Source organism: Chenopodium album, chromosome 17 (genome assembly GCF_948465745.1).
Source record: "Chenopodium album chromosome 17, dcCheAlbu1.1, whole genome shotgun sequence".
NCBI lineage: Eukaryota > Viridiplantae > Streptophyta > Magnoliopsida > Caryophyllales > Amaranthaceae > Chenopodium > Chenopodium album.
In genome coordinates this window covers 1,176,573-1,188,516 of record NC_137850.1, presented here as the reverse complement: position 1 = coordinate 1,188,516, position 11,944 = coordinate 1,176,573, and the positions used below count along the sequence as shown (strand labels likewise).

Here is an 11,944-nt window from a genome sequence, read left to right as displayed (position 1 = left end):
CTCTAATAAAACAAACAAAGAAAATGAAGAGCTTGAGGAAAATCATTATCATGGATCCAAGGTTGAAACTTCTACTCCACTATTAATTTTTCGATGTAGATGTGTGGAATGAGGCACAATGAATGAAGATCACTTCGGGCCTGTTCACTTCAGCTTAATTTTAATTCAATTCATTTCAGCTCAGTCTAGCTTCAATTAGTTCAGTTTAGTTCAGTTAAGCTTCTAATTTCCTTCTTTCATAAAATATTCATTTCAGTTCAGCTCATCTCAGATCAATAAATGTGATCAGGCCCTTCATGTTGTGGGTGTATGAATTATAATATAAACGCCTTCTAGTGGATGAAAATCAATTTAATCAAAATAAATCTATTTAATCAAAATATAAACGAGGATATATTATAGTCGTTATTTCACACAATGGAATAACAAGTCGATCGTAAAATTAGACGGCCAATTCAGCTTCATCATGATTTAGTTGTCACTCAATCAAACTTCTCATGATAAAAAAGACGTAATTCAACAAAAATGTAAAATACTTTCATGATACAATTGAAAATGATCGATCTTTGACTAATCATTCTACTAGAATACCTTTAAAATTTGAGACAATTTTCCAATCAATTCCAATGTGTAAACACTTGTACTATATAAGTATATGTTCATAAGTCCCATTAACTCATGGTGTAGTGTACAAACCAAGTAACAAACACTAAGCTTAATTACAAATTGCAATGAATTCTTTCACAAAATTGCTCCAATCTCTTCCATTATTACTTGTTTTGATCTTCTCAACTTCTTCTCTTGTCATGGCAAGAATGAAAGTTATAGCAAATCAAGAATAAAACATAACAATCATGGCGTCGTAAAAACCATGAAATCTTCTCTTGATGATGATGTTAACATTTTACATTACCCACAAACACTTGATCACTTCAATTATCAATCACAAAGTTATGCAACATTCAATCAAAAGTGTATCATTAGTTATAAGTACTGGGGAGGTGCCAAATCTAAGTCACCTATATTAGTCTATCTTGGAGATGAAGCACCACTAGATGATGATACGCCTACTGAGTTAATTATCAACGATTACGCTCGACGTTTTAAGGCTCTCTTGGTTTGTATTGAGGTAAATTTTATTTGATACTCCTTCTGTCCCAAATAACTGACACTTTTAAATTTTACACCCATACCAATACACTGATTTGACCTTTTTTATTACATAATTAAATATAAATTAAAATTATTAAGAAAGATTGTATAATGAAACTTTATATAAAAACCTATCTAATAACATATTTAATGATAAAAAAAATATTTTTCTTATGTTACTTATAAATTATAGTCAAAGTTAATACATGAATAGTGAAAAAAGTTCAACGTCCTGAGACGAAGAGAGTAGTATCTAATACTCAAATCGTTTCCTCAATAATTTATGTTACATAATCTTAATATATTCAATAATTATGATAATATAAGGGTACTTTTGAAATTAAAAGGTCTAATTAATTTTATAGTTATATGTAAGCTACTGGACAATGGATAATTGTTTTATATATATATATATATATATATATATATATATATATATATATATATATATATATATATATATATATATATTGAAGAAAAACTATACTATATTGAATACTTCGTATTTAATTTAAATACCTTGGAACTTTTAACATGTTATTGTTACTAATGAAAGTATTTGTTTTCTTTATATAGCATCGATTTTATGGAGAGTCTATTCCTTTTGGTATGTTAACGGAAGAAGTCTCAAAAAATGCAAATATTCGTGGATATTTCAGCTCTGCACAAGCTTTATCTGATTTCGCAGAGTTGATTTTGTACCTTGAACAGAAGCATAATGCACACTATTCTCCTGTCATTGCTGCTGGTGGATCTTACGGCGAAAGTAAGTTATAATCGCTCAGTCTCAATATATACGTTTTTCTATCGTTAATACTTTTTATATACAAAGTACATAGAAAGACGAATCAAATAATAACTTATATAAGTAAGGACATTTTCTCTTATATATGTACCTCGATGGCATTATATAGTGTACACAATTATCCTCACTCATATTATTTTTTTTTATGTTACATACAGTGCTAGCTTCATGGCTCCGGCTAAAGTATCCCCATGTTGTCTTGGGTGCCCTAGCCTCATCGGCTCCTGTGCTATACTTTGACAAAATTATTCCACCAAATCACGGATATTACTCTGTTGTCACTAAGGACTTTAAGGTAAATATAACATGATATCATTTTTTGGTTTGTAGAGAGAAGGACCCTCCCGAGCCAGAATCTCTCATAAACGCTCTTGACCCGAGTTAGTGGGCTAGACTCTTTTAGAGTGTATAGGGAAGGGTAAGGAAATCCCCACCCCAAAGTGCCTCTGATCTAATGGGGTTTGATCCTGCAACCTCTTGATTGTGAGATGCAAAATTTCCCACTAGCTTCATGGCTTCAGCTAAAGTATCCTTATGTTGATTGTGATTTGTGAGTTGCATTATATTGGTTTTGTAGGAAACAAGTAAAAGTTGTTACGAAACCATCAAAAACTCACGGGCTGAGATTGATAGAATTGGGGCAAAGCGGAATGGTCTTTCTATTTTGAGCGACAAGTTTAAAACTTGTGTGTAAGTAATAGTAATAATTCCTTTAACTCGTTTACTCGGACATAAGTTTATCACTTCAAGTTACAAATCTATTCGTATCAATCAAACAACTTAAGTACAAATTTTTTAAATATTTGATGCGAGAATTTATTCCATTTTAACTAAAAAATTACTGAGTATAATTGTATAAAAAATCTTGTGAACTCATCAAGCAAATAAATCAATTTAAGTTAAGACTTTTTCAATAATAATGCGAGTAACAAATAATTGTTCTGGCAATAATACGAAGGAGTACTCCGTACTAATATTGTGTCACCGTGGTTTTTCTAAGCTATGCCCTCCAAGTTCTTTGGTATTTAAGCTGTACCCATACATTTTCAAAGTTATAAGCTATGCCCTCCACCTCACGATATTTTATCAACAATACCCTTTGAGAGGCATATCCGTTAACGAAAGTTAAGTTATTTTATCAACAATGGTGTCGTGGCGTTATTAATTTGACACGTGTCCCGTTCTAATTGGTCTAACAATTTAAAAAAACTTTTAAAAATCAGATTATAAAATAATAAAAAAAAAAAGTTATTGTTAACGTCAAAGGTTATTGTTAATAAAAATTAGTGAGGTTGAGTGCACAAATTAGACGTTTGAAAAGCATGAGCACAGCTTAGAAATCGAAAAAGTTTGGGGGCATAACTTAGAAAAACTCTAATTACTTATTTAGCAAGCCTATAGTTCTTTTTTTTTTCTTTCACTTTATAATTTTCAGTCGTCATTTGAAAATTGCTATCTCAATATATTACATGGTAATAGAATGGATGACACCCGATGATTGGCGTTAAAATAGCACCAATAGACTATTAATTTGGTTCAATTCATATCATTTTGTCAACGCATGAATTGTCCAATATTGTTAAGTGTTAACTACTCGGTTATTATTTTATTTTTGATTTTGTGTAGCCAATTGAAAAATACAAGTGATCTTAAGGACTTTTTGGGAACCACCGTTTATGCGCAAGCAGCTCAATATAATATCCCTAGTGTGAGCAGCATTTGTGAAGCAATAGACAGTGGAAGCAAAAAAGATATACTTGCTCAAATTTATGCAGCAGTCAATGTATACTCGGGCAATTACACGGATTGTCTAGATTAAATGTCGGGGACAATCAATTCATAGGATGAGATTGGCAGGTAAATTACACTAATTTATACCTTTATTGGAAAAACACAATAAGATCCAATGGAAAGCAATATGTCCCTATAAAATAACAAAATTATCGACCCGCTATCCGTATTGGCACAACTTGTTAATTGACCTTATAACATCATTGACATGTGATGTGACCCTCTATGACCCAACTTACAATTGACCCGCATCAACCCTAACCTACCTTGCCCAATAACCTGGTCTAAGGTCCATCATAACACAACCTTGTATTACAGAAGACACGGATTAAGCAATGTGGCATGTGAACTTGACCTTTGATTGGAAAAATTCAAATTTGAAATTCTCTATGAAATATTTTACACACACGCGTAGATAGAGCCTAGCTAGGCTCAAGATACACAAACTTGACACAAGTCATGACTTATAGGCTTATTGCTTATAGCCATCTTTCAATATTATTCTTTAATACTATTTCCTTGAAATTTCAGAGTTGCAGTGAAATAGTGATGCCTACATCATATGGCACAAATAAGGATTCTATGTTTCCCTTTGAAACTTTTAACATGCTCAAATTTATCAAGGAATGCAAAGACGAGTACAATGTTATACCACGACCACATTGGATCACAACTTATTATGGAGGGCATGTGAGTATGGAAAAATTTGTCTTTTTTCCTTTGATGAACCAACTTATTTATTCTCCGCTCTCATTTTTACTAAAAATTAAAATTATTATTATCGTTTGAATAATTATGTGATCCAAAAATTTAAAAGTGTTAAGTTTTGTAAATGGATACAAGGCAAGTTTCTTACATAATATTATCCACTTCATACAGGATATGAAGTTGATTTTGAGTAGATTTGGCAGTAACATTATTTTCTCCAATGGACTAAGAGACCCATATAGTAGTGCTGGGTAATCCTCGTTATTCCCTTAGACTAGAAAATGTTTTTTTTTTCTTTTAACTATGTTCTTAAACATATATTAATCAATTAATTAACCTTGTTTTTAACTTAAATTTGTGCATGTTGGCAGGGTTCTAGAAAACTTATCAGAGAGCATAATTGTCATTTATACCACAAATGGTTAGTGTGCAACATCATGTCATCTAAGTGCTATCTATTACTCTTCTACATCATCGGGTTTTAAAGTTGTTCACTTTTATTAGGTTTTTTTTTCCACATACTATGCGTATACCTTATTATTAGGTGAGAAGTAGTCCATAGTTAAAGATATTAATAATTAGTGTTACACGTAGGGAAATATACTTTCAAATTGCGGAGTGTATGATGAGTAAGAAGTATACTAAAGGATTAATTTGACATTAACTAAAGGAAGCCAAATCTAAACTGTAATTTTACTTCTTTATTTTTTTTTTATCGGGCCTAAAATTTTATTTTATTTACCTTAAATATTTGCAGGAACCCATTGCCAAGACATGCATGCTGCAAAAGAAGATGATCCAGAATGGTTAGTTCATCAAAGGAATAGAGAAGTTGAGATTATCGATGGGTGGTTCAAGATATATTATGAAGATCTCAAACAATATTTGAAATGATTTTGCTATTTTCATTGTGTAGATAATCTATTTTGTATTTCACAAAATTATAATACTTATAAATTATAAAATTATATACTGCATACTTGTATGTAAGCTGTGTATAATAAATTTGTATGAAATAAACTTCCGAACGATTTCCCCCTTCCAAAACAAAATAACACTTCTTTCAATTCGTTCTTTTATGTTTTGACTTATTGATAACAAAAAAACACAAATTCAAATAATTTATAAAGAATCATATAACATTTGTAACCATTGAGAATTTTGGGTATCCAAGTAGATTTGTAAATACTGGACCAAAAAATTCATGAGGGTTGAGGTATGGTAAAGGTTCACTTAACCGTATTTAAAAAAAGTAGGCTTGTAGTAGGATTGGTTTAGTGAGACAATTTATATTTCACTGGCATCAAACTCCATTAGAAAGCTATTTGGGGTGGAATACCCTTACCATTCCCCCTTTAATCCCAAAGACTCTAGCCCGCTAACCTTGGGAGGGCTCCGGTGATATTAAAAAGTTTCCATTTCCTGTGGACCTATGAAAGGTTCTGGCATAGTAAATTAGTAAGACCCTTCTCATTAACAAAAAAAAAAAAATGTAGGCTTGAATTTTGATTAACAAAGTGTTAATTCATTTGTTAAGAGTCTTACCTTAATACCGTAGATCTTAGAGGTCTAAACTTCAAATTCTACCGAGTGAGGTATTTTGAGTGGACTAGATTCCTCTACTTCATCGCCTAATTATTACGTGTACGGGATAGTGCCGACACCTACAGGATTTATCCAGTAAAATGCGTTTAAGTTGCTTAATTATCCAATATTAATCATATCGGCCTACTCCCCATAACGGCTTTGGTCACTGCCACGTTGAGAGTTGCTTTTGGCCACATAAGCACCTACTGCCTATAAAGTCAATTTGCCACCTATGTCGATAAGTGGCACCAGCTTGGTTATCTTCCTATAAATACCCAAACCTGATTCACTATTAAGGTACGATCTTTTCTCTCTATATATTTCTTTCTCTATTAAACACTCTTTTATCCTTTCTCTTATTCTTCTCATCAAATTACTGACTTTAGCATCAAAGTGGTTATCCCCGGATAATCTCCCGGGTTAGCTAATTTGTGCTGACTATGCAGGTGCTTAATTGAACGATAAACCTTTACGGATCCCAAGACTCGTAGTACCGGAGCTCACGAACACTGAAAAACCAGAGCGAGTTATGGGAAGTCAAACAATGGACAGAGAATGCTATGTGACTGCACTAAAACCACCATGTCGACAACCACTAGCAGATTTTGTAAGTCAAAAAGGGAAAGAACTACTCCATCCACACATGACTTAGCCATGGAAAATTTTGATACACGCCTAGAGTCGGTACCTCGCCCTTTGTCGGGGGAGAAACCGTCGAAATAAAATTGCAACCAGGAGTCCTAAGCCGAGTAGTATGGGTGGGATCAAATATGGACGTCAATAAACGGTGTCACTTAGTTGATCTCCTACGAGAAAATGCAGACGTGTTCACCTTGATGAAATGCAAGGGATTCATCATGACGTTATGGTACACAAGCTAAATGTTGATAGACGAGCACAGCCGGTAAGACAGCAGAAAAGGAATTTCTCGACAGAGAAGATTGAGGCTATACAAGCCGAAGTGAATAAATTGTTTGCGGCAGGGTTCATATATCTTTGCACGTATCCTGAATGGTTAGCAAATGTAGTGATGGTGAAAAAGTCGTCTAGAAAATGGAGGATGTGTGTCAACTTCACCGATCTTGATAAGGCTTGCCCGAAAGATTGCTAACCATTGCCTAGAATATATAGGCCGGTAAACTCAACTTCCGGTCATGCTCGTTAAGTTTCATGGATGCTTTCTCTGGATACCATCAAGTCAGCTTGTACGAGCCCGACAGAACCAAGGTTGCATTCATTACAGATGTCAGAGTTTATTGTTATAAAGCAATGTCATTTAGGCTACGGAATGCAGGTGCAACGTAATAGAAATTGGTCGATAAGGTATTCGCAAATCAGAAGGGAAGAAACGTTGAAGTATATATGGATGACTCAATTGTTAAAAGTCGATTGGCTACAGATCACGTTGCAGATCTGAGGGAAACCTTTGACACTATCTGACAATACCAAATGCAGCTAAATCTTGAGAAGTGTGTATTCAGGGTTAGATCAGAAAAGTTTTTAGGATTTATGGTTAGTGAAAGAGGAATTGACGCAAATCTCGACAAGATTGAAGCCATTCTCAGCTTGCCGCAACCGAAATCGATAAAAGATATACACTAAGTACCATTAAAAAAGAAGAACAAAAAGAACAAAATACTGAAAAGGTCTTGCAGCAAATTAATAGCCGCGGAGCCCGAACAACCAAGAAAACCAAACCACATCCATACAATGGACCAAGAAAAATCGAATTAACTGAAACAGTCGAGATGGACCAAGAGCGCAGATTATAAACATTGAAGAGAACCCGAATTGACATTGCTTGATCATTTTGTACATTGCAGGTAGGACCTTTAGTTGCTTATGATGCAGCTAGCATGAATGAATTGCGAAAGTGGAATGATCAGTACGGAGAAGCTGGAAGCCGGAAAAAGTCACCATTTGGTTTCTAAAGCAGTAAGTGACTCCCCAATGGTTAATCCTTCTAAAATTGGAGTGATCGGCACCGTGCTGATGAGAACAATGAGTAAATTGCATAAATCTTATGGACGAAAAAGTAAAAGAAAGAACGGTGAAAGAAAATGGGGTGCGCAAGAAGACACAGCTGTGTACCTTAAATAAAAAGCCAGAGCAATTCTCTACTTCTCTTCTCCTGTAGAAATATTGTATGCAGTAGCGGACCCACGAAGACACAAGGGGTAGCACATGCTACCCCTGAAAAAAAAAAAGGAGTTCAAATTAATATCAATGTGCAACATCCGCTACTTTTCATGTTCAATTAAAAGAGACCTGTTTTTTAAAAAAACAGGTTTCTTAGGTTCTGCTATACTCTTTTTTTTTAATGTTTATTTTACAGAAATCTATTTATAGTATATTTGTGCATAATTATTTTTGTATTCATCTATTTTATTTTATTTTTACTAAAAGACTTTCATTTAAGTTATAAAAAGTTATAAAGGAATAAAATCTAGGGTTTTTAAATCACAATATATATATACTTCTACTTTCATTATTTTTAATCAATATACATGATACCAAATATAACGAAAAAAAACTAAATTGTATAGTAGTATGTTCTTAAAGACTCATTCATTTGATGAAATTCTTCCCATTTTTATTACACCTTTAATAATTTTAATGCACATATTTAATTATTTGGTGAGTAATATATCTACTTTAGTTTCGTACGAGTAAAGCAATAATTTATACTAGTATTAAGTAAAATAATTTTATATTTTATATTTTCTTTTTATTCATACGGAGTAGTATATTAATTTAAATTACCATATACTCATCAATCAATCAATACTATATAAAAGACACACCGGAAATGACACGTGTCATCTCCTGGTGTGTCCTTAGTTATTATTTTTTTATATAAAAAAATCTATTAATTAAGGAAATAAATCAATTTAAAAAATAATATTACTTGTTGTACACATTTCATATTAATGTAGTATATTTAAAATAAAAAGATTTCACAAATCTTTCTAAAACAAAAAATTGGACAATTATAAACCAAAAATTATATTCTTAAAAATTATTTTGTGATCTGTTTTACAACAAAAAAAATTTTGCTCTGATCTTTTGCCTACTTTTATTTTAATTGTGTATTAGAAGCTACATTTAAAATTTAACATATCACATACTTTTATTATTCCTCGACTAATTTATGATTATAATATTAATCTGTCAATAATATATAACAATCATCGTGCATGGCACGAGATCTAACCTAGTGAATAATAAATTTGGAGTACATATAAAAATATACTAATAAATTTGACCATTGTATTATATATATTGATAAGTAGGAATATGAATTATTCCATATTTGTAAAATGAAAATTTGTCTACTTTAAGATTAAAGGCTAATTATGAAAGGCTAATATATATAATAGCAACTCGTTTCAACTTTTTTTTTTCTTCTTCTTATTGTGCTATGTTACCCCTGGGTAGAAATCCTGGATCCGCCACTAGTTGTATGCAATATATCACGACCATATAGTTTGCCATACATCATGTAATTTGCTGGTCTTTATTTTGTTTATTTTAAAAAAATTAACAGCTTTTTTTTTGTAAAAAAAAAAATTATATATATTGATAATTTTTAACACCTCTATTGAGAGAATGGTAAAACTGGAGAAAGAGTGAAAAAGAGAATTGGGGTGATGCTCTTTGGAATCGCAAGTGAGGGAGAATGGTATTTGGAATATTAGGGAGAATGGTCTGTGGAATATTTACTCGTGTGCATTGATTGATCCAACTGCTTTGACGAGTATAATTCCCTAAAGGGGGTTCAATTCTGAATGTATATCTTAGAATTGATGTAATAAACTTTGGTGTTCGTCTATATCATTTCATTTCAAGATGTATATTTGGTGGTAGCTAGGAAGTGTTGACTACAATCTTAGTTATTACACATATATTGTCACTATATATTTTTGATGTTTTGAGTTGAGTTCAATTGCTCACTAAGGGCCTATTGTGATTGACTGCATGAACTGAACTGAAATGAACTTAATAGAGCTAAATTGAACTGAATTTATTAGAGCTGAACGGATAGTGGTTATATGTTCAACCACTATCTATGATTTTCAAGAAGAGAAACAAAACTAGGCCTTACAATATAATTCCAATTGCCAGCCACTAATTAACATCTAGAATGAGGAAAATTCCTAAGACTATAAGGATGACCTTAAAGTATGGCAGTTGACTGGGAAATGGACATATTTTAACTTATTTGAGCTATCAAAATCGTGATTTAAGGTTCCGTTTATTTTAATAGAAAATAAATTTTATGGAAAATCATTTTCAAAAGACGATAGTTTTTTATGGACAACATGATTGTGATGAAAAGAGTTTCCCTTTGTTTGGTTATAGAAAAACATATGGAGAAAAAGAATAGTGGAAAATGGAAATACAAGGGAGGGAAGGATTGATGAAGGAGAGAAAATATAGAAGTGCAGAATAAAAAGAAAACACAAAATGTGACATACCATCTTTACAAAAAGAAAATGATATTCCTTAATTATCGAAAAAATAACTTTCCACTTATGAAAAAATTGTCGTATACCCTATAATAAAACAATCGAAGAAAATAGAGAACTTGAGGAAAATCATTTTCATGGATCCAAGATTGAAACTTCTACTCCACTACTAATTTTTCGATGTAGATGCGTGGAATAAGGCACAATGGGAAGAACTTTGATCATGGTAAATTTTATTTTATTTACCTTAAATATTTGTAGGAACCCATTGCCAAGACATGCATGCTGCAAAAGAAGATGATCCGAAATGGTTAGTTCATCAAAGGAATAGAGAAGTTGAGATTATCGATGGGTGGTTCAAGATATATTATGAAGATCTCAAACAATATTTGAAATGATTTTGCTATTTTCATTGTGTAGATAATCTATTTTGTATTTCACAAAATTATAATACTTATAAATTATAAAATTATATACTGCATACTTGTATGTAAGCTGTGTATAATAAATTTGTATGAAATAAACTTCCGAACGATTTCCCCCTTCCAAAACAAAATAACACTTCTTTCAATTCGTTCTTTTATGTTTTGACTTATTGATAACAAGAAAACACAAATTCAAATAATTCATATAGAATCTTATTACATTTGTAACCATTGAGAATTTTGGGTACCCAAGTAGACTTGTAAATAATGGACCAAAAAGTTCGTGAGAGTTGAGGTATGATAAAGGTTCATTTAACCGTATGAAAAAAAAAAAGAAAAATAAAAAGTAGGCTTGTACAAGGATTGGTCTAGTGGGACAATTTATATCTCACTGGCATCAAACTCCACTAGAAAGCTATTTGGGGTGGAATACCCTTACCCTTCCCCCCTTTAATCCCAAAGACCCTAGCCCGCTAACCTTGGGAGGGTGAACCTATGAAAGGTTATGGCATAGTAGATTAGTAAGACCCTTCTCATTAACTAAAAAAAATTATAGGCTTAAGTTTTGATTAACAAAGTGTTAATTCATTTGTTAAGAGTCTTAATTACCTTAATACCTTAGTTCGTAAAGGTCTAAACTTCAAATTCTACCAAGTGAGGTATTTGGAGTGGATCAGATTCCTCTACGTACTTCATCGCCTAATTATTACGTGTACGAGATAGTGTCGACACCGACATGATTTATCCGGTAAAATGCGTTTAAGTTTCTTAATTATCTATTATTAAATCATGCATATCGGCCTACTCCCTATAACAACTTTGGTCACTGCCACGTGGAGAGTCGCTTTTGGCCACGTAAGCACCTACTGCCTATAAAGTCAATTTCCCGACTATGTCGATAGGTGGCACCAGCTTGGTTATCTTCCTATAAATACCCAAACATGATTCACTATTAAGGTACGATTTTTTCTCTCTCTATATATATTTCTCTCTCTCTTAAACACTCT

General features: G+C 32.3%; 1 pseudogene across 1 annotated transcript; it reads left to right on the top strand.

Annotated features, from left to right (window-relative positions):
• The first annotated feature begins 763 nt into the window (after window positions 1-763).
• Window positions 764-5,440, top strand: LOC145587323 (uncharacterized; annotated as a pseudogene). Its single transcript, XR_014101248.1, has 9 exons — window positions 764-1,129; window positions 1,729-1,918; window positions 2,116-2,252; window positions 2,535-2,647; window positions 3,584-3,814; window positions 4,280-4,438; window positions 4,628-4,707; window positions 4,828-4,877; window positions 5,214-5,440. The product of XR_014101248.1 is annotated as an uncharacterized LOC145587323 (transcript).
• The last annotated feature ends 6,504 nt before the right edge of the window (window positions 5,441-11,944 follow it).